Source organism: Pseudochaenichthys georgianus, chromosome 2 (assembly GCF_902827115.2).
Source record: "Pseudochaenichthys georgianus chromosome 2, fPseGeo1.2, whole genome shotgun sequence".
NCBI classification, from domain to species: domain Eukaryota; kingdom Metazoa; phylum Chordata; class Actinopteri; order Perciformes; family Channichthyidae; genus Pseudochaenichthys; species Pseudochaenichthys georgianus.
In genome coordinates this window covers 10946320-10971184 of record NC_047504.1, presented here as the reverse complement: position 1 = coordinate 10971184, position 24865 = coordinate 10946320, and the positions used below count along the sequence as shown (strand labels likewise).

General features: G+C 42.9%; 1 protein-coding gene and 1 pseudogene across 1 annotated transcript in view; both read right to left on the bottom strand.

The window, feature by feature from the left end:
* Positions 1-4691, bottom strand: part of satb2 (SATB homeobox 2) — a 26259-nt gene extending 21568 nt beyond the window's left edge. Inside the window, exon 1 of the mRNA XM_034097321.1 lies at positions 4632-4691. The gene's annotated coding sequence lies outside the window, so the exon portion shown is untranslated. The remainder of the gene's footprint in view (positions 1-4631) is intronic.
* Positions 4692-9934: 5243 nt separating this feature from the next.
* The window catches only part of LOC117456224 (voltage-gated delayed rectifier potassium channel KCNH8-like), a 24653-nt pseudogene continuing 9722 nt past the window's right edge, over positions 9935-24865 (bottom strand).

Here is a 24865-nt window from a genome sequence, read left to right as displayed (position 1 = left end):
TGAGAGATGTGAAGGAAGAGAGCACAGTGCACCGGGTTTACTGCAGAAAGGGACACCGAAACGCACGTGGTATTAATGTCAATTGTGAAGATGCAGTCGTTGTTTTTAAGAAAAGCCTTCATTAATGTGTGTTATATGAGATACAAGTAATTCAATAATATATATATGCTTTATTTAACCGGGTAAAAGACTCATGGAGATTGACCTGGCCAAGAGGGGCAGCATGAACGAAGTTACAACAGATAAGGCAGGCAGCTGTAAAACACAAATAAAATGGCACGTTAGCCAGTCAATATGCGAAGTAAAACAAGCTATTACAAATCATTAAAAACTGGCAACATTTAAAACGATTTTAGGATATACGAGCACTCACATCCACCACTGGTGTCGTGTCCTCTGTCCTTTAAGATGGACCTGAATTCCCCCACAGTGATTTCATCTGAGAGTTTCAGCTCCTTCGGCACATTGTTCCAAGCTGTGGGGGCCGCATGTTTGAAAGCTGTTTTACCCAGGTGTGTTCTCACTGTAGGGACCAGCATAATGTCACTTTTACACGGTCAAATCAAATCAAAGTTTTATTTATATAGCACGTTGGTCGAGCCAAAGTGCTGTACATACTGTATAATAATGACCTTACAGTACGGACACGATACAGTAAATACAACAGCACAGTTTGAGCAGAATATCAGTGTGAGAAAACGAGACCTTCACATCGTACAAGGAAAAACCCCACAGTTTAAAGGGGAACATGGGATGTACGTGGTGTAAGTATCCTGCTTCATGATGATTTAAAACGATATCATTTCACCTTTTTTTGCTGTATAATATATATAATATAAGGTAATGCAATACAGAAGACATCACTTCATAACTGAAATATATCTACTGTCTTTTAGCAGTTAGTTATTGAGCACTTATTCCAACTAAAGGTGTTGTTTTACACATCGTTTGTCTCGACTAAACTGTATTCTTTAATACTTGTTGGGAGAATTTCTGGAAAATTGAAAACAAAGCTGCCTGGTTAGGTTTAGTGAAACAACATGGCTTGAGATGAAAACACATGTCTGTTTGCTTGTTGTATCTGTCACAACTTTCCAGAAGAATATATATATCAATTTCATCTCCGTGTATTATTGAGGGTGTGATTAGCCTAGCTTAGCACAAAGTGACCATCGTCTGGTACGTACACAATCACTTCCTGTTCCCACGGAAATCGGCTAACTGGCAAATCAAAACGAGATGAACAACAAGTAAACAACTCACAGGTCTTACCGACAGTGCAGCCCATGCTACACTTTCCATATGTTATGACAAAGAACAATTAAAACGTTACAAATTGGTGTCGATTATTAACAAGATAAGACTTCCATTTCAAGTTTGGTGGTCAGCAAATTAAATATCATCCCCTTATCACCAGGCGGCCTTAAAGGTGTCCAATATCTTTCTACAATATACAATTAAAAAGCAGGTTAATCAGATTGCACACCTCCGTGCTGCTGATCTCAGATCCCACGATGCCTCGGCTAATTTAAACATTAATCCCTTCATCGTTAAACAGATGAGAAGACGGTTGAGCTTTTCGCAGGCCACTAAAACCAGAAAACCGTTGGAAATGTCACTAAAAATCTCTCTCACTCAAGGAGGAAAATAACTAAGGCTTTATTCATTTGTAGTTTAACTCGAAACAACACAATGAAATGCTCCGTGTTCAGACACCTCAAGCGACTGAAACGCAAAAATGAATGAAAATGAAATTGCGTGCACACTTTCCTCTCATTCGTTCGCTCTGCTTTTAATCAACACGTTTTTGGAATATTTGGGGCAATTTATGATAATCACCGTCTTCCCTTCTACATATTTTCTCCTCTAACAAGTTTAAGTCATTAATGAGGAGACATTAAATGTGAAAACACACTCAAAAAGTAAAAATATGTTGAAATTCAGTTTGACTTTGAGTTTTTCTTCTTGTGTCAGAAAAGGCTGTTTTTAGCCTCTTAAATATGAATATTTCTGTTCATTCATATATAAGTGATCCAACTTACAAAACAAGACATTTAAAGACATCACTTTGGACTTTGAGAAACCAGGACGGACATTTTCTAGACCAAACAATTACTGGATTAATCTAAAAATAGTCTGCCGATTAATTAATAAAGATGTTAAATCAATAAAGTATATATAATTACATTTTAGATCCACATTTAAGCAAAATATCTGCATGGCTGTGATGCCTACATAATTAATACATAAATCTTTTTAAACATGTTTAGGGCTTGAATATATTACGTCTGTTAAATTGAGTTATTCATTTCTGTTTTTATCGCCTTTTCTGTTTCAAACAACGTCATTTTTCATTATGACTTCTGACTACACACTTAAATCTGAGCCTTTTGGATCAACACTTAAAATTAAAGCGTATTTATGTCGACGCCAAACACAAAAAAAGCCATTTCCTATGATATAAAAACACTTATATATAACGAAGGCAGCGTGTCTTTCTCTCCCAAATTCTCACACATGAACCACTTCAAGCGACACGTTCAGAGGCCGCGCCGCCAAGAGACCACACACTCCCTACACACACTTTACAGGCACACATGGAGGCCAAATGTACACACACACACAGTCAGTAGCCTCCGACTGTCACACAGAACCCTCTTTTCAGGGTCTAATTAAGGGGGGGGGTCTCCTGAGTGTCCTTAAGGGAGCTTCGAGGGAATGTAACTACATTTGAGGTGTTCACCGTAATTAAATTAACTGTGAAGTGGGGATATAAGTGGAGTCTGAAGACACCCGAGAGGGTCCGCAGGGTCCTCGAGGAGGTTGCATTTACAGTCAATGGGCTCGATCGGACTATAGGTAGGTTATGAGGAAGTGATCGGGGTCTGGTGACACGTAAAAGTTTGTGAGAAGGGTCAAAATGATCCTGCGAGAGGGGCTTAAGGGGATTCAAGGACATCGTGCGAGCTTGTTCGTCGACAAAGAGAAGTACAAACCCTTATTTGTCAAACAAGGGTTTTATGAGGAGGACACATCATTCCTCATGTGTTAGATCTCAAGGATAAACACGATATGGGAATAACAATGGCTGTAAACAAAACGTTTGTTTGTTTACGACGAACGACAAGGCAGCTTTAAAGCGTCTTAGCGAGCTGCGCCATGAAACTCCACGCACTTAGGCGCCGACTTATTCACTTCGTAGGTCAAATCTTAACAGCTGATTGCAGGGATGGATGCAAAACAAATATTAGTTTATTCTCATAGCCATCATGGAAAACACTAAAGACTAAATAAATCAAAATATAAATGTTACTTACAACAGAGGACTATCTAAATAAATGTTTTTACTATCATACTTTGCCGTAGTTTTTATTTGTACTGCTTGTTTGCAATAAAACAACAACATCTGAGTCAACACTAGATGACACTGTGGGAAGAAACACATTTACTGTCAGTATCACAATACTTTTTATAGTGTACTACAACTGCATCGTGCCAGAACCTAAAATAAACCATTTCCTATCAGGCTATCTCAAAAGCAATGCTTAGTCAGATTGTGTTCCTTAAATACTCATCATGTTATATTAATTACCATAAAACGGCTTAATTGCTTAATTGATAGTTTGTTTAAACACAAATACAGACCCTACTCGATCTACGCCATTCATACAACACCCAAATAATAATGCATTCATTATTTATTACCCATTATCAAAAGATATACACATGATATGAATGCTGGTTTAATCTTTTTGATATTCTGTTAAATTACTTACTTAATTGTGTCAACTTTTAGAAGTGTTTCTCCTTCTGCTTTGCTCAGTGTAGCATTAGCAGCATTAGGAGATGTCACCAGCAGGACAAAACACAGCTGCAGATAATAATAATAATAATAATAATAAACATTAATATTAATAATAATAACAACAATGCTCCGTTTGGATCAGCTGTGCCAAATGAACCGCTATTGACGAGATATGCTAATGAGCAGGGATTACAACGGCGGTGACACAATTAGCCTCGTTGTTAGACGGAGTAAAGATAGCATTGTTCGGCTTTATTAATATTAGCAGCAGCAGCAGTGTTTCATCTATGACCCCAAGAGGTGGGAGAAGTACTAGAAGTAGTAGAAGTGTGGGAATAGTCAAAGAGAGTACTAGTCGAAGTACAAAGTAGCATAACATTGAAATACTCAAATAAAGTGCAAGTGAAAAATGTGATTAATAAAAAACTCTCGGTAAAATAAAATTGAGAAATGTAGATTTACTTAAATACCCAATATAAAAAGTGCAACAGATTATGCAACCGCTTGTGAAGGATTTTAACAATCTTTAAGTGCATTTTCTCAATCACTTCTTAAGTGACAGCTCTATACATATTCTTATGAAGTTAAAGTATGTTTTATGATGAATAATTGGTTTTATTAAACATTCTGGACCTACTTTACATATATAAAACCAGCTAAGTAGCATTAGATCGCCCATTATCTGAGTGTTAAAAGCATGACATTTCCTTACGTTCACATAAATCGTGTATTTTCAGGCGTTATTTTCTACCATGTTGTTTTTACAATTGATTGTTTCTGTAGTTTTCACAAGACCTTCTTAAGTATGTACGAGATGTTCACTCACTTTTTAAGAAGTCACTGTGCTTGCTGGGGAATAAACTCCATCCATTGGTGAAGACGAGGGAATCCAGCCTGAGAGAATATCACTTTTCCAACGTATCCCCCTTTTTGTTTATTCGGCAAAACACCGGCAGAAGGAGCGAGGAGGAATAATGAGGAGGAGTGGTGAGGACACACTGCTGCTGCTGCTGCTGCTGCTGAGGAGAAGTGAAGAGCAGGAGAATCACACATGTAGAGGAAAGGAGGAGGGAGGAAAGGAGGGAGGAGGGAGGAGACATGGTTTGGGAGGGAAACCCAAACACAGATTGACATACGTGAAAACAAATTATATGTTCTTCAAACAATAATCAGTGACATTCAAGCGGGGTCAAATCCATTAAAATACAAATTAGACATTTGCAGTATGTGAGATAAAAAAAGCTTGATTCTATAAAAGCGAACACTTCATGAATAATGGGATATCCGGATTTAGAAAGGATGAATAATTCCCCAGATGTCGTGATGGCAGGGAACGAGAGAAAATGTATGTTAATCATTGTAGACATGTCACGTTAACGATAGGTCCCATTATCATTAAATTATATGTGTTTTAGTAACAGAGACAGACCACCTTGTTTTCACAAATACCCTGTACACTAAGAAAGGGAGTTTAATTAAACTATTTTGGATACAAAAAACGTGCCATTTTTAAGAACAATTAAATAAAAAAAGTGTTTTGTCTTTGCTTTTTAATAACAAATTAAAAGAAGTGTCACTAACGCCTTAATATATCTAAGTAAAGCCTTGTTTTTTTACAATATTAATATATTTTAACAACTTTAATTCCAACTCAGAGATGTGAGTTATTTCCTCTTTGAATTGTGATTTTAATTCATTAATTAATTCTTAATTCTTTAACCAAACCAGGAGAGAAAAAGCACGTTTGGGTGGAGTCGGACTAAGACTATGAAGTTAACTTATCTCACATCATTGCAGTGACTGTACATTATGCATTTTAAACTCTCCGTATGAGCAATACAATTGAATAAAAAGTGTGTGTTCTACCCTGAGCATCTCCCCATGTCCCGTCCGTCCCTCTCTTAAATGTTTGTTAGTGTCTCTGTCCAAATGGCAGTTCGGTGGTCAGCGCTGCGTGATTTATTCTAGATGGAAGAATAGTCACCTATCATTACTCCTCAGCCTGTCTGCCTTCCTGTCGCTCCTCCTCTGTGGTCTGTGAGTGTGTGTGTGTGTGTGTGTGTGTGTGTGTGTGTGTGTGTGTGTGTGTGTGTGTGTGTGTGTGTGTGTGTGTCTGTCTGTGTGTGTGTGTGTGTGTGTGTGTCTGTCTGTGTGTGTGTGTGTGTGTGTGTGTGTGTGTGTGTGTGTGTGTGTGTGTGTGTGTGTGTGTGTGTGTGTGTGTGTGTGTGTATGCGTGTGTGTGTGTGCGTGTGTGGGTGGGTGTGTGTGTGTCTCTGTGTGTGTGTGTGTGTGTGTGTGAGTCTGTCTGTCTGTCTGTCTGTGTGTGTGTGTGTGTGTGTGTGTGTGTGTGTGTGTGTGTGTGTGTGTGTGTGTGTGTGTGTGTGTGTGTGTGTGTGTGTGTGTGTGTGTGTGTGTGTGTGTGCATGTGTGCGTGTGTGTGTGTGTGTGTGTGTGTGTGTGTGTGTGTGTGTGTGTGTGTGTGTGGGTGTGAGTCTGCCAACACTTGCCTGTCCTACATCATCTTAAATATCTCTGACAGCTCACCACAAGTCGCTCACCATGAGCAAGTAGTGTGTGTGTGTGTGTGTGTGTGTGTGTGTGTGTGTGTGTGTGTGTGTGTGTGTGTGTGTGTGTATGTGTGTGTGTGTGTGTGTGTGATGGTATGCGTGGCAATTAAAGAGTCCTTTCACAAGGCTCCAATGAAAACAAGCCAGCTCTTATTACCCGTAACAACAAATATTGATGTTGTGTGTATTTTGGAGCTCTAAATGTAATACTGATGTTTTTAAACAGCACACGGTGTCTCGTGGTGGGCGCTGGTGATCAAAAGCTGTACAAAAGAAAGGGAAATGATTATTTTATACACAAAACAGACTGTGTTTGGAGATATAAATGTTTAAAATAGCCACATTTGGGGGATAAATTATATATACGAGTCTTTTTATTGGGATTAAATGTTTTATTATTTAAGTGAAACTCAGGTTTAGTTTCATCGTGCAATACATTTATCAGACAAATCGCATTTAAGTTGCTGTACTGGATTATTTCTAACAATCAATGTATTCATCTGCTTGTTTTTCCAGATGTATCGATGAAAGAAAAGCCTAAAGAAATACCATATACCGTATTTTTCTATTGATGCAGTGACATCTCAATTAAATTAGACGTATTAGCGCTTGTTGCCTTTTCACTGAGGAAATGCTGCTCTCTTGTGGCGTCTCTTGTAATGACATGTAGGTAAATGCCAAATGCATTTAAACATATTTTCTCAGCTGATTAATATTAAAATTATTTAGCAATTTAATTAAGTGACACTTATAGTAACACCCTGAAACTGGTAAACCTTTATAAAGTCTAAACTTGGAGTGATTTTCTGTCTTGCATGTATTTTAATGTTGTTGCCTCATGTCAGTAGGGGCTTGGACTGTGAGCCGTAAGGTCGCCGGTTCAAGTCCCCGACCAGACCTAAATATGGAGTGTGGACTGCTACTTGGAGAGGTCCCAGTTCACCTCCTGCCCTGCCGTGGTGCCCTTGAGCAAGGCACCGAGAACAGCTGTGAGGTCCGTGCAGAAAGCAGAGCAGTGTGTATAATATATATCACTCAGTATAACAGGCCTACTCTCTTTATTTGCTTTAGTTTAGTGTGTGTGTGTGTGTGTGTGTGTGTGTGTGTGTGTGTGTGTGTGTGTGTGTGTGTGTGTGTGTGTGTGTGTGTGTGTGTGTGTGTGTGTGTGTGTGCGTGCGTGCGTAGATGCGGCAGACAGACGGGTCTCAGTTGGTTTGGTGTCCTCTGCTTACTTTTAATACTTTGTAAATAAAACCTTTGGCCCGTAATTTCATTTCCTCATTGTTAGCGACCAGAGAGGGGGGGGGATATATCCAGTCTCTGATAGTGTTACGTTATTATGCTGTGAGTGCTCTAATACTTGTATACTTATATATATATATAAATATGTGTGTGTGTGTGTCTGCATCTGTAGCCTGTTATTGTCTCATTATACCGCACTGTGAATGAATCAAAGTAAATATATAAGTCATCATGAACACATCTGTTCATCAGACAGAGGCTGCTGTGCCTCCTGTCATCATTAATGGACGTCTCTTTAAAATGATCGCTCAGAGGAGAGGAGTTCTCATTTCTCTAACCGCCTGCTGCTTCCCCTCCTCTTTCATCGGTTCCCCTCCTCGACTCCTCCGCTCGCATCTCCTGTGGGCGGGACTAAGACACGAGTCGAGGAGGGGAATTAGTGAAATGAGAAAGGCCCCTGGTACTAGGATGGGTTAAAAGCACACATGTCACTGTGTGTGCTGTGTGCTCTGCATGTGTGACCATGCATCCTAATTTATTTATTTTTTAAATGGGAATTAATGGGAAATAAAATGTGAAGCTACACCGACATCTAGTGGTCATTACCTGAACTGCAGCGCGTGAGATTCATTAACTGTTCAGTTCTCTAGTGCAAGAGAAAGACCGTTCTCTAACTGTCTTTTTTAATAGTTTTTTGGGGTATTTTTACAACTGATATTCATATATTTATATTTTATTCAGATTCTTTTAGATCTTTTTTATGATTCTGATTCTAAAAATGGAGCAAAAATAATGTCACCAAATTTCGCCCAATGATAAATTAAGTATTTTTGTTTCTGAGTTATGTTCAGCAAAAGGCACACACAAAATGTGTTTTATAGGTGGGTTTAGGAAGCTATTTTTGACAAAGGTCAAGTTATTATTTGTTTTTTAAAGATTCTGATTTCAAGGAAACTTATGAGAAATAGAAGTCTTAAAAACCACATTTAAATCTCAACGACTTGTTAAAAGTGTTATTCTTGCCGTGATATTAGTTTAAACCTACCCTGACACTGCACTTGAATCCATTGTTGTTGTATTTCTTTACTCCTCCACCACACATCCACCTGTCAGTATTCCCTTTCCATCCACATCTCTCCAAACCCTTCCTCCTCCTCCTCTTCCTCCTCGCAAACGGAGATCCTCAGAAGCTCCAGCTCTACGTCAAATCAGACTTCTCCGGTCGTGTGTTCGAGGCGACGGAGGATTGTCCCTCGTTGCTGGCGCACTTCCACAGGAGGGAGGTTCACTCCTGCAGGGTTTTCTACGAACACGCAAACTTCAAAGGTCGCCAGTATCCGCTGGGAAAAGGCGAGTATGGAAAGTCTGTGGACTGGGAAGCCGTTTGTCCCACGGTGCAGACTTTCAGGAGTCTCCTTTAATTCCCCTCATTCAAGATTCAACAGCAGCTACAATAAAACTAACAACGAGCATGTACTGCGTCATCACTTTGTGTGAATGACATATACTGGACATAAGGGACAGTGAGGCCTCCAGTTTTCCATCGATGGTGAACAAAAACTACCGGAAACGGTGAAAAATGTACTTAACATGAATTGAACTGAAGTCCTCGGAAATGTGTTAGTGGTTGCTAGAGCTATTTGGTCTGGCAGTGTGAATAAAATATACTGGACATAAGGGCTTGAGTTTGGCCTCCAAAGTAGTCCAGTTTTCCATCGATGGTGAACAAAAACTACCGGAAACGGTGAAAAATGTACTTAACATGAATTGAACTGAAGTCCTCGGAAATGTGTTAGTGGTTGCTAGAGCTATTTGGTCTGGCAGTGTGAATAAAATATACTGGACATAAGGGCTTGAGTTTGGCCTCCAAAGTAGTCCAGTTTTCCATCGATGGAGGACAAAAACTGTGAAAAATGACTCCTAATTAACATACATCTAAACCAGGGGTGTCAAATTTCATCGCGGGCCACATTAGAATTATGGTTGCACTCAAAGGGCCGGTGGTAACTTCAAGACTATATAAATATACAGATAAATATATATAATATATATAAAATAATGTATTATTTTACAATATTTCCTCTGCGTCTGAAAGCAGAAGTCTAGGGCAAATAATTGCAAGTCTCTTCAGTGCGCATCTCACAAAATGAGATGCATTGTGGGACATGTAGTTTAACGTGCTCCTGTAAAGCGGCACGTAACCTTATAATAAACTGATTATATTCTTTGCAAGCTCTTGTGGGCCACATCAAATGAAGTGGCGGGCCGGATTTGGCCCCCGGGCCTTGAGTTTGACACCCCTGATCTAAACTGAAGTCCTTGGAAAGGCGCTACATCTTGTTCTGGTTTTATCCTCCTTTCTATATTTGAGGTAGGGCTGCTCGATTATGGCAAAAATCATAATCTCGATTATTTGGGTCAATAATTGTAATTGCGATTATTCATTGACTTTGAAAACATCCATTTATTGGAGAAAGAAAATGTGAACAGTATGTTTTTAACAGTTATTACCCTGAACTTTAAGTTTAACTCAACTGAAAAACCAAAAAGAAAAAATTATTTAAATATATATATTTCGATTACGTTGTTTCCGTAGTCGTTGCAAGCCATAATCATAATCGCGATTAAAATACAATTAATTGAGCAGCCCTCATTTGTGGGATGGTTTCAAGGTTTGGAAGAAATTGGGCTCATAATTAACGTGTTGAATAAATCAAAACTGTAAAACAAACTATTTTATTATCAGATCTGCAAACATGTAGTATGTAGTATGTACATCTTAACTCCCGTGCCGAAATGTTTGTCATGCAGTGAGTTGGGTGCAGCATGCGGGGTTTAGATCGGCCGTCTTCTTCACAGCGACGGTTGTCCTTCGTTGATGAAGCTGAGCTGGGAATAACATCTGGATATGAGCTGGGACTCTGGGAGAATCTGCTCACTCTCAGGCGCTGATAAGTCCACCAAGAGGGGGGTGATGGATGAAAAAAGGGAAGGAATGGAGGAAGAAGAAGGAGGCGGTAAGACCGTGTGTTCATGAGGAGATCTGGTGAGTGATGGGGGAGCTGAAAGAGGATGAGGAGGAGTGGTGGGAGGACTTTGGAGAGGATCAAAATCTTCTTTTAACACCGAATTCATGCTGGAATCAGGTACCGGGATGCAGGAGGGAGTGTGACGGTGATTGTCCACAGGTGCATGCTGGGTAGGTGGAGTCACGGCGCAGCGCATCAGCAGCATGGAGGGGTTGTGGAAGAGAGGTTTGAGGAGACGAGTCATTTCCTGCAGCTCCTGACTGACGGACGTCACCTGACCGGAGAGGACGCTCATCTGGAGAGAAGATGGAGAACTTTATTGTCGATTGTGGAGGAAATTTTTAAGAGAAACTGATAAATGGTTCATGGACAAATTTTGTCTTTTGTTATATTTAATAAAGTAATAAAGAAAGTCGATCCCAAATGTAGGAACAGAGCTATCCTCAGGGGATCGAGAAGTTCTCACAGCTTTCAGTCACACTATAGATTAGGGTTGCCAGAAACTGACCATGATCAAAATCGATTATTCGGCAGCCCTGGCGAATAATAATCGATTATTCGACCGACTCCCCCCCCCCCACGCGGGAGAGGAAAAAAAAAAACTCAGACAAAAGGAATTCCGTTGTTTTCTTTACTGGAACATGTTTAACAGTACAAACAACAAACAAGCGTGTCATCACAACGACGTGGCCGTGAAGGGAAGTTGGTAATGGCCGGCTGTGCTGCGTCTTTCTCGCGTTGTTGAGGTTGAGCTGTGATTGACCAACGTCTTTTCGCAGAGCTTGCATTTAACTTCCTTTGGACTTGTAAGTTCGAAGTAGTTCCACGAGGAGGAACTCTTTTTACCTGCCGCTTTGTTCATCTTTAGTCGCACGTGTGAGGGAGAGGGGGGGGGGTCGGTGTGTAGCTGCAGCAGCAGGCTGCTCTGCACGCAGGCTTCCTCCAAGTTTACAGTAAAACAAACTGGTGGTGTGACCAATGACCATTTACAATTATTAATACTATTACTATTATTAGCATTAGTCTATATTTTGGTTGAAACTAAGCCAGAAAAAAATAAAAAAACATAAATAATAATAAATATAAATATATAAATAAAATCGATTTTTAAAAATAGTATTCGATTATGGAGACTGTAACGAATAATCGAATAATCACTGGCATCCCTACTATAGATACCCTTAAATTCTCTTAGGCATCATCTAAACATCAAACCATAAAACCCCCGAGTCCTTAACCATTTGTAAATCCACGTGTTCCTGAAATGTAAACCCTTAACATGCGTCTCTGTTAAACACATACGAGACGAAACACACAATTTAACCCTGTAAAGGCAATATGTTTTGACACAACATCAATCTTTCAGTTTGTGTGTACAGACAGAGATCGAAATACCGTTTCCCACAATTCCGAATACAAAATAAAATATGTATAAAAATTAGGGGTCGACCGATTATCGAGGACGATATTCCAAAAAAAGTAGGACTTTAACGCTTCTTCTCCAAGTGTATGAGTGTGGGAGTTAGTTTATTCAATAACTATCGAATAAAGTCAATACAATTATTTTAAATACACTTTGTTCTTACCTCATGTTTTAGCTTAGCGATTGTCTGCATGGTGTCAGCCTCTTCATGGGGACCTGGGGACAGATGAGGAAAGACACACATGCAGAAACATGAGGATAAGGATTGATGTGTGTGTATGTGTGTGTGTGTGTGTGTGTGTGTGTGTGTGTGTGTGTGTGTGTGTGTGTGTGTGTGTGTGTGTGTGTGGCCTAGCATTACTATCCTTGTGGGGACCTAAATCTGTTTACACAGTCACGTGTGGGGACTCGCCTCCCTTATGGGGACATAATGAAGTGATGTATACATGGTGTGTGTGTGTGTGTGTGTGTGTGTGTGTGTGTGTGTGTGTGTGTGTGTGTGTGTGTGTGTGTGTGTGTGTGTGTGTGTGTGTGTTAACCTGAGTCAGGGCTGGTTAGTAAACTCTGAGGTGATCTAGGAGAGTAATCGAACATCTGTGCTGATCCACTTTGGTTTTCTGTCTCGATCCCGTACACAAACCTGAGGACGGAGAGCAAGAGAGAGCCGATTCATTTCACACAAATCAATAAGTAAGGAAGAAGCGTGTTTGCTTCTCTTGTGCTCTTAAATTATTCACGAACTGAACATGGTTTCATCTCCAAAGCAACAACACTTTTACTCCCTGAATACCACAGTGGATATTGATAGAGAATAAACAAACAACCGGTCAATAAATCACCGTCTCTTATTATTATGTAGTATATCTTTTTGTTGTCCTGTTAGGATGCGTTCACACCTGACAGTCGCTTCTCTGGTGGCACCAGACCAGCTTGTTACATTGTTACATTTTCCAGAAGGTTCGGTTTGCGTTCACACGGGCTAAACCCAAACGGACTATAAACTTTAAACGCAAGTCATGTGCTCGGAAATGCTGTTCACCCATTGGTCAGACATTAAGGGGGTAAAGACGCGAATCCCGGCAATTTCTACCGGAGCCTCCGCCATGGAGCATCGGCAGGTTATTCTCATGCTGCTGTTAAACTGGAGATCAACAGCAACGGTGCATATGATTATATAATCAGACAACGTGCGATACAAAACATTATAACTAGGGCTGTCAAGTTAATGCGTTAACGCGAAACAAAATTAACGCCACTAATTATTTTAACGCGATTAACGCATGTGTATTTTTTGTCCTCGGCCGCCCCGTAGTTTCAGAGCGCATCGAGTTTAAAATACCATCTACAAGCTGATGCTGATCCTGCAGACCACACTTCCACGCTCACCGGCAGGCACCGACTGGCCATCTGGAGGACCAGGAGGGTGTGTGTATGTGTGGCGCGAGCGAGAACGCGCACACCTTACGTGTTGTTGTTGTTAGCATCTGGTGCTAGCTAGCTGCGCTAACGAATATAAGGAGCTGTTTAAATGAAAACAGAGGAGCGACATTTCGCCACAACTGCGCCGAGCACTTGACTTGATGCAGGAAGCAGACAGCGGGACATTGTAGGAGAAGTCAGCACACTCAGCACGGATAGCAACATGATTGCAGCGTCCACACACACACACACACACACACACACACACACACACACACACACACACACACACACACACACACACACACACACACACACACACACACACACACACACACACACACACACACACACACACACACACACACACACACACACACACACACACACACACACACAGTATGCATCTACTGTGATAATTGCATGTTTTTCCAAATGCATCACTCGTGTATTTCACTTTCTGTCAGCATCGTTTTGCTGATGCCCTTTCAGTGGCACGTGCCGCTCACAATTTGACAGACATCGCAGCAGTCTTCTCTCCGCTCGGGTACCTTGAGGCAAAACGCTGCTAAGATGAAACCTCTGTGATCTAAAAATACCGGTCGGGCTCGTGCGCCTATCACAGATCGAGAAGACATCAAATCAAACACACACACACACACACACACACACACACACACACACACACACACACACACACACACACACACACACACACACACACACACACACACACACACACACACACACACACACACACCATTTGTATTGTATTATTGTATGAGAGAGGTTCCAGGTTGTTGTGTTTAATATTCATGAGAATATTTGTCATTGTTCAAATGATAATAAACATTTGCATAAAGCATATTTGTCCACTCATATGTTGATAAGAATATTACAAACTTGAAAAATATTCCTCTAAGGTACATTTAGAACAGATAAAAAATGTGCGATTAATTTGCGATTAATCGCGATTAACTATTTTAATCGACTGACAGCCCTAATTATAACACATATAATAAGAGACGTTCTGCAGTCAGGAGGGGATTTCATCGACGGCAGGTGGCTCTGACTTTTATGTATAGCTTTTAGTTTGATAGTTGTTTTTACTTTACACGACACTGTTCAACACGCTTCACTATTTCACTAAAGATTTAGAAGACACCCGCGTTCTTGTGACACAAACACTACGCTTCCTATGTTTTGGTGCGGACTGCGTTCACACCAGCGATGAACCGCTCCAGAGTTCGCAAGCAAGCGCTCCGAGACCACCTCTTTTAGGCGGACCGGAGTTGTTTAGTTCAGGGGTTCCCAAACGTTGCCATGCCAAGGACCCCAAATAGCATTATCCTCTGGCGGGGACCCCCCTGTTGCAATTTTTGTTTTTTAAATGATGAGTACATTATGACTAATTAATCATACAGCTTAATACATTTTCTTAATATATATTTGTATTAATAATTAATAATCAGTTATTCTTCTAAAAAATGTTTGTATTTATCTTTAATTCGTCATTCATTATATTGATTGTGTTCTGTTATAAACATTCTTAACACAATATTAAACAGTAATATGAACAGTAAACATATTTTTAAAGCATTTTTAAAGTGATTTCTGTTTTTATAATATTATATAATATTGAACAGTAATATGAACAATTAACATATATTTTTAGCATTTTGAAAGCTACTTAAGCCTTATTAATATTAAATATAATATTCAACAGTAATATTATAAATAAACATATTTATATTCATATATATATATATATATATATTCATCCAGCTGCAGAGCGAAATATTCACTAGCTCTCACTTGCTCCAAAAGCTGAGCAGATACTCAGTTTCACGCTCAGCAGCTCGATTCTGATTGGCTTGAAGGCGGTCGTGAGATTTAAAAACAATAAAATAAAATATTAATAAATAAAACATATTAAAAGATTGGCATCAAAGGAGGACACATAGATAAATATGCAGTTATTAATAAAATGTAACTTTAAAAAAAAAAAATTCCCCTTTCCCTCAAACTTTGCGTGACCCATCCCTGGCGGCCCCCCGGGGGGGTCGGGCCCCCACTTTGAAAAACACTGGTTTAGTTCACTTCAGAGGTCTCGGACTGCGTTCACACCGACCCAAATGAACCGCACCAAGCGGCTAAACGCACCAGGGTTCGATTCAACCGGACTATAAAAGGCTGGTGTGAATGCGCCCTTAGTCCGTACAATGCTCTCTTACATATTTGCTACATGGTCTGTTGTGGTTGAATATTGTACGCCTACAAGTGAAGATCAACTCTGTATGGCTTGTCTCTTTGTGAACACACAGCGATGAACAATAAGACGATCTGCCCCTTTGTGGGATAAACATGCACGTGCAGGTAGACAACTTCCATCACAACAAAATCACAGCCTCCTCACCGGGGGCTGAAGTTCGGTGGCGACGGGACGTTGTAGCTCACGATGGGGATCTGAAGGCTGGTGGGCCGGTCTCCCACCGCTCTGAAGGTCCTTGAAGGCATCATGGGGGATCTGAGAGGGGAGCGCATGGGGGAGGGAAGAGGGGAGCGCAGGCCTCGACCCAGCCTGCCCAGAGGAGGCACCCTGGGGAGAGGGGAGCGCTCACCTTCAGACCCAGACCCCTCCTCGTCCTCTTTGATGGAGGAAAGCTTCTTCAGGATCCCACCGTTACTCTCACAGCGTGCCTGGAAGACAGAAAGGTCATGATTTGGGTTAAAGACTGAAACAAAGTATAGTTTAATTTTCTTTTTGTGGTCGCACTTTTCTTTCTTTTCTATTGTAGCTCCGTGTCACATACTTAAAATTGTAGTTTTCTGCTTATAGTACTGTAAAGTTATTGTAATAAGCACTCGTAAATACTAAGATTTCTTTATAACAATCCTCAAAACATATTAGAAAGCATCTGATTTAGCATTATGATATATAAGCGCCATAATACTTCATAATCATAATCCCACTTATCTCAAAGATGGGTGGAATTGGAGTTATTTTTGCAGGTTTTGCACTTTGAGGATACTACATGCTGCACACTACGTAATTAGTGTTTAATATTGAGTATGACACACCATGAGAATTAATATGTCGGGATGTTATGTCCCTATTTGACCAGATGGAGGAGCTGCTGAGTCATTGAAAGCATCACTGATGGTAAACCGCTGTAATCCATTCAGTTTGCTCCGAATTCATTCAAATCAAAAGCAGGCATGCACTCCATTCACTCTCATTTATATCCCTTCAAAATACAATTCCTTCAAGTATTCACTCGTAGCGGGTGGAAGGTTATTGGAGTTATATTTCCTGCATCTACTGTCAATTAAAGCGGATTTATCTTCAGGCAAACAATGATTTCCCTCCTTTCCCCTTCGCTCTGCTTTATTTGATGTCTTCTCGATCTGTGATAGGCGCACGAGCCCGACCGGTATTTTTAGATCACAGAGGATTCATTTTAGCAGCGTTTTGCCTCAAGGTACCCGAGCGGAGAGAGGGGACTGCTGCGATGTCTGTCAAATTGTGAGCGGCACGTGCCACTGAAAGGGCATCAGCAAAATGATGTTGACAGAAAGTGAAATACACGAGTGATGCATTTGGAAAAACATGCTAAACGTGTGTGTGTGTGTGTGTGTGTGTGTGTGTGTGTGTGTGTGTGTGTGTGTGTGTGCACGATGATGTCGGCCACGTCCTTCCCCCCGAAGCTTTCTTTCATCCCGACGTTTTCCCGACTCGTCTCCATCTGGTTGTCGTTCTATTTTTATCCAGCGAGGGATGACCCACCTCTCCTCACCGCTCTGACAGCGCTATTTTTAGCCCCAAAGTGTAACTAATGTGTGAGTGCATACTGGAGCAGACAGAAAGTGAAGGTTCATTTGCATACCAAGGTACATTTCAGTCTTATATACAAGGTACTAGTTTCATAGAGCGTCTGCTAGAACATTTCCACGCAGCTCTTACACAGGAGAATTGAAGTTTAGCTACAAATGACCAACATAGTTTTACTTTCTGTTGTTATAACTACAGTGGTGCTTTCAGGTGCCTCTTGGATATTCCTTTTTCCCACTTCAGTGTGTTCATGAGCTTTAAGTCATGATAGGAGGCGGGTGACTTTTTTTTCTGGGTGTTCAAACTATGAGTTGAACAGCGGTCAATACAAATTCTGAAGTTTTTGCCAATCCGATCAGAAATTTAAGAAAACCGGAGATCTTTGGATCTTCAAAGAGCCCAACTCCAAGGGCCAGACAGGCAAACTATTGCATTAAGCCATTAGAAACGACGATCGGGCTCGATATAAATATAGCAGTAGGCTATCGATTTTCATAGATGAGAGTAACATCTACGTGACTTTACGGCCCCGCCCACTTTTGGGGGAAACAACACTGTTACGTCCCCAGCTGACCCAGAAAGCCACGCAGCTTCTGGTCCAGGCTCTCGTCACCTCACGCCTAGACTACTGCAACTCCCTCCTGGCTGGTCTACCTGCATGTGCCATCCGACCTCTGCAGCTCATCCAGAATGCAGCGGCTCGTCTGGTCTTCAACCTTCCAAAATTTTCCCACACCACGCCGCTCCTCCGCTCCCTCCACTGGCTTCCGGTAACTGCTAGAATCCACTTCAAGACACTGGTACTTGCGTACCATGCTGCGAATGGATCTGGCCCTTCCTACATCCAGGACATGGTTAAGCCGTACACCCCAGCACGTGCACTCCGCTCTGCATCAGCCAGACGACTCGCTGCACCCTCGCTGCGAGGGGGACCCAAGTTCCCATCAGCAGAAACACGTGGGTTTGCTATCCTGGCTCCAAAATGGTGGAATGAGCTCCCCATTGACATCAGGACAGCAGAAAGCTTACACACCTTCCGGCGCAGACTGAAAACTCATCTCTCTCGACTCCACCTCGAGCGATAGAACTATTAACTATTAAGCACTTATATACTAATAAAGGACTGGCTGATCTAAAGCCAGTTGAGTAGCACTTGAAATGTGTGGCTCTATGAAACCTGATGTACTTTATGATTCTGTTTTCTTCAAGGTTGTGTCTTCCTGGTCGAACGCACTTATTGTAAGTCGCTTTGGATAAAAGCGTCAGCTAAAGGCAATGTAATGTAATGTCATTTGAATGGCGATCGAGCCTGAAGCCACATCTTCTGTTACTGTCCTTTCTTCTTAGAGGAAGTCCAGAAACACTGAACTCTGGATTATTTTTAATGTTTGAGGTGCAATAAACGACAGAGCAGCTTTTTGGCATGTTAAAACTATTATGTTCCGCCTCGCTCATGAGAGTAACAGCTGGAGAAATTACAGCCTCGCCTACTGATTTTAATTTAACCATATATCAAGACTGATTTTCGATTCCCAATGATCGAATGTAATTGTTTGCCTGCCTGGCCATCGTAACCGAGCTCTTTGCAGATCCAAAAATCCACGGTTTTCAAAGAAATGTGATCGGATTGGCAAAAACTTCAGAATTTGTATCGACCGCCGTTCAGATGACAGCGTTGTTTTCCCCCAAAAGTGGGCGGGGCCGTCATGTTTGCCCGGAAGTGACGTAGGTGTCACTCATCTATAGCCCTTTCTTGCATCGTTAATATCTGATGTGTGTATCCGGCCCATAACTGACCTCCTGCCTATGCTACAAACTGGACCTTTACAGTTAAGAGCAGGGGTGTCAAACTCAATTTCATCGCGGGCCACATTCGCATAAAGGTTGCACTCAAAGGGTCGGTTGTGACTATATAAAATAAATATATAATATATATATAAAATAATGTATTATATTACATTATTGCCTCTGAATTGGAATATTATCAGACAGGATAATAACTTAGTAATTAACTACGTCTGAAAGCAGAAGTCCAGGGCAAATAATTGCAAGTCTCTTCAGTGCGCATGTCACAAAACGAGATGCATTGTGGGACATGTAGTTTATGGGCATATTATAAACGTATTATATTATTTGCAAGCTCTTGCGGGGCCACATAAAAGGAAGTCGCGGGCCGGATTTGGCCCCCGCGCCTTGAGTTTGAGACCCCTGGTTAAGAAGCAGTTGATTGACAGTGGTGCTAAAATAACGGCTGCAAACATTCTGCTTTATTCCATCCTCAAATAAAACTGCGTCATTTCATCTGCTCCCTTTCCTTCACTCCTTTTATGGAGATAAGCTGTTTATCATCTAGCATTGAGTGGATTAAGACTAAGTGGATTTAGAGTCAATCAAGAGGGGATTGGCACTCATAATCGAGCAGGAATCAAGACTGACATAATGTGAAGGATTTACAAAATGTATTCTATAGACCCCTAAAGCCATTCACTGAAGTCTTATCTGTTGATAATTATTTCATACTTCTCGTGCTGGTATAGCGCCTCGTCCCCTGGCATTTCTCCTGGATCTCTGCTCTAATTAGCGGGCTTACTCTCAGCGAGAATATGACTCTGCTATTTGCAGTATATGCTGATTATTCATGTGTGCGCTCCAGCTGAAATCCCTGGAGTCTGAGCGTTCCATGTTAAAGTTGTCCATGTTTAACTGCTGGCTGCATCTCAAGTCCAGATGGCTAATCCTTTTCAAAGCCTTCTCTCCGGGCATTGCGTAAAATATCAGGCGGAGGAGGTCAGTGCACAGTTTAATCTTAAAAACAGAAGGTCTGCTGAGGATCTCGCCAAGATGTCCTCTTCTTCAAGGCGTTTAAAACACAAGATGCTTCTTCTCCAACGCACTTCTTGATAGTCATAATAATAGAAAGACTGGCTCTTTGAAGAAAATGCTGCTACAAAAACAAGTGAAACATTTCGCTTGAAATAAGTACAAAAATCTGCCAATAGATCAAGTGAAGATTTGCTTGGTAAGATTTCATCTTGTAATTATCTGGGAGAACTCGTTTTGAACCAGATATCGGGAAAATGTTGTGTTATATAAGCAGCACATGCTCAAGTGTTCAGTGTTCTGAAGATAAATATGTAAACAAATATGTGTTTCATGTGAGATACAACTCAAAATAAGATTTGTTGACTTAAAGGTGGGGTAGGTACGTTTCAGAAACTGGCTCGAGATACACTTTTTGTTATATTCCATGGAATGCTCTTAACATCCCGATAGCAATGAATATCTGAAGTGCTTTGACAAAAATCCATAATAAAAAGTCATCTGGAGAAGCCGTAATACTGTAAAAAGTAAAAAGTACATCCAAAAAGTACATCTTGGCCTACCTGCCTGTCAGCCTTCCATCGGGCCACACACTTATCTCGTGCCCTCATTGGTCATGTGCGCGTCCGTGTGTGTTGGAGGAGGGGCTCTGTGAGGAAGTGGCAGATTTTCTCCGGTTGTGTATTTTCAAATTCTAGCGATCTCGAGCCGGTTTCTCAAACTTACCTACCCCACCTTTAACAAGATGATGCATTGTCTAAAGACAAGATCCGATATCTCACTGCAGTGTCACTTCAGAAGTTATTGTGTCTTATAGCAAGTGTAAGGACATATTCTGAATAGATATTAGACACACATACTTGGCAAGACTTCGAGTTCTTTGAGAGTTTTAGCCTCAAGGAAAAATACTCTGAAGAGGCTTGCTTCTCAAGCGAGGGGATGATTTATAGCCCGAGGTCTTTCCAGCATTAGATCAACATTTGTACATCTCCCATCTGTCTGGAGAACATCTCTGAACCCCCAGGAGGAGCTGGAGGAAAGAGTTTAGAGCATCTTTGCAAAGTCAGCTGTCACCTCAAACCAGACCCAGATAAGTGGAGAGAAAAGGACGGATATGTCTTTATTCGTCCATAACTTGTTGACTTATTTTAGCCCCTACAATAAACTCTACAAACATCTGGCTTTTAACCGTATTGGGAAACGTTATAATCAGCATTTAAACCCCAGATGTGGTTTTTATGAGCTCCATCTCTGATTGAGAGTGATGGAAACATGGCTTATTTTCGTACCAATGCTATGTGAATATATAAGAAATAAAACAGGGATTACTATAATTTGTTAATGTCCAATATGCTCAGCTCAAATACACCATTTGATAAAACAGTTGCCGTCTTTAACGGTTACAACAATCACCAACTGTGTTTTGACAGTTTGAATGAGAATGAATAATAACAACTATATATAATAAAGAAGTTACGACACGCTTAATGGAAAAACACACCAGAAAAACACACCAGAACAAAAAGGCATGTCGGTCTAGTGCAGTGTTTCTCAAACTTTTTCATACCAGGCACCACTTAACCAATAAAAAACACTCGCGGACCACCTAACTCCACAAATATCCAAAATCACATCGTTTTTTTTAGAACAGATTACAAATCGCCTGAAAATGGTAAAAACAAGTGGCAACATGTGCGCTGGACTATATCATGCAATCAAAAGTGAAACTTGAGCTCGCTCCATTGCGGAGATATTCCCGCGAGAGTGCGGATAATGTGAAATGTTACCAATATACTCACGGACCACTAGGGGGCGCACACGGAACACCAGTGTATATTTTGCGACCCATTTAGTTTTTTTGTATTCGTCCGTGACCACGACGCCATCTGCGATCGATTAACTTGTGGACAATGATCCCTCGCTCTACGCCTCCCAGTCCCAGACTGGCCATCGGGAGGACCGGGGGGCCTGTTAAGTGGTCTGCCTCACACAGGGGGACTGGCTGTCTACATGATGTGGTCTGCCTCTCACAGGGGGACTGACTGTCCACATGATGTGGTCTGCCTCACACAGGGGGACTGGCTGTCTACATGATGTGGTCTGCCTCTCACAGGGGGACTGACTGTCCACATGATGTGGTCTGCCTCACACAGGGGGACTGGCTGTCTACATGATGTGGTCTGCCTCACACAGGGGGACTGGCTGTCTACATGATGTGGTCTGCCTCACACAGGGGGACTGGCTGTCCACATGATGTGGTCTGCCTCACACAGGGGGACTGGCTGTCTACATGATGTGGTCTGCCTCACACAGGGGGACTGACTGTCTACATGATGTGGTCTGCCTCACAGGGGGACTGGCTGTCTACATGATGTGGTCTGCCTCACACAGGGGGACTGGCTGTCTACATGATGTGGTCTGCCTCACACAGGGGGACTGGCTGTCTACATGATGTGGTCTGCCTCACACAGGGGGACTGGCTGTCTACATGATGTGGTCTGCCTCACACAGGGGGACTGGCTGTCTACATGATGTGGTCTGCCTCACACAGGGTGACTGGCTGTCTACATGATGTGGTCTGCCTCACACAGGGGGACTGGCTGTCCACATGATGTGGTCTGCCTCACACAGGGGGACTGGCTGTCTACATGATGTGGTCTGCCTCACACAGGGGGACTGGCTGTCTACATGATGTGGTCTGCCTCACACAGGGTGACTGGCTGTCCACATGATGTGGCCTGCCTCCCACAGGGGGACTGACTGTCTACATGATGTGGTCTGCCTCACACAGGGGGACTGGCTGTCTACATGATGTGGTCTGCCTCTCACAGGGGGACTGACTGTCCACATGATGTGGTCTGCCTCACACAGGGGGACTGGCTGTCTACATGATGTGGTCTGCCTCACACAGGGGGACTGGCTGTCTACATGATGTGGTCTGCCTCACACAGGGGGACTGGCTGTCTACATGATGTGGTCTGCCTCACACAGGGGGACAGGCTGTCCACATGATGTGGTCTGCCTCACACAGGGGGACTGGCTGTCTACATGATGTGGTCTGCCTCACACAGGGGGACTGGCTGTCTACATGATGTGGTCTGCCTCACACAGGGGGACTGGCTGTCTACATGATGTGGTCTGCCTCACACAGGGGGACTGGCTGTCTACATGATGTGGTCTGCCTCACACAGGGGGACTGGCTGTCTACATGATGTGGTCTGCCTCACACAGGGTGACTGGCTGTCCACATGATGTGGCCTGCCTCCCACAGGGGGACTGACTGTCTACATGATGTGGTCTGCCTCACACAGGGGGACTGGCTGTCTACATGATGTGGTCTGCCTCACACAGGGGGACTGGCTGTCCACATGATGTGGTCTGCCTCACACAGGGGGACTGACTGTCTACATGATGTGGTCTGCCTCACACAGGGGGACTGGCTGTCTACATGATGTGGTCTGCCTCACACAGGGTGACTGGCTGTCCACATGATGTGGTCTGCCTCACACAGGGTGACTGGCTGTCCACATGATGTGGTCTGCCTCACACAGGGGGACTGGCTGTCTACATGATGTGGTCTGCCTCACACAGGGTGACTGGCTGTCCACATGATGTGGTCTGCCTCACACAGGGGGACTGGCTGTCCACATGATGTGGTCTGCCTCACACAGGGGGACAGGCTGTCCACATGATGTGGTCTGCCTCACACAGGGGGACAGGCTGTCTACATGATGTGGTCTGCCTCACACAGGGTGACTGGCTGTCCACATGATGTGGTCTGCCTCACACAGGGGGACTGGCTGTCCACATGATGTGGTCTGCCTCACACAGGGGGACTGGCTGTCCACATGATGTGGTCTGCCTCACACAGGGGGACTGGCTGTCCACATGATGTGGTCTGCCTCACACAGGGGGACTGGCTGTCTACATGATGTGGTCTGCCTCACACAGGGGGACTGGCTGTCTACATGATGTGGTCTGCCTCACACAGGGGGACAGGCTGTCTACATGATGTGGTCTGCCTCACACAGGGGGACTGGCTGTCCACATGATGTGGTCTGCCTCACACAGGGGGACTGGCTGTCTACATGATGTGGTCTGCCTCACACAGGGTGACTGGCTGTCCACATGATGTGGTCTGCCTCACACAGGGTGACTGGCTGTCCACATGATGTGGTCTGCCTCACACAGGGGGACTGGCTGTCTACATGATGTGGTCTGCCTCACACAGGGTGACTGGCTGTCCACATGATGTGGTCTGCCTCACACAGGGGGACTGGCTGTCCACATGATGTGGTCTGCCTCACACAGGGGGACAGGCTGTCCACATGATGTGGTCTGCCTCACACAGGGGGACAGGCTGTCTACATGATGTGGTCTGCCTCACACAGGGTGACTGGCTGTCCACATGATGTGGTCTGCCTCACACAGGGGGACTGGCTGTCTACATGATGTGGTCTGCCTCACACAGGGGGACTGGCTGTCCACATGATGTGGTCTGCCTCACACAGGGGGACTGGCTGTCCACATGATGTGGTCTGCCTCACACAGGGGGACTGGCTGTCTACATGATGTGGTCTGCCTCACACAGGGGGACAGGCTGTCTACATGATGTGGTCTGCCTCACACAGGGGGACTGGCTGTCTACATGATGTGGTCTGCCTCACACAGGGGGACAGGCTGTCTACATGATGTGGTCTGCCTCACACAGGGGGACTGGCTGTCCAC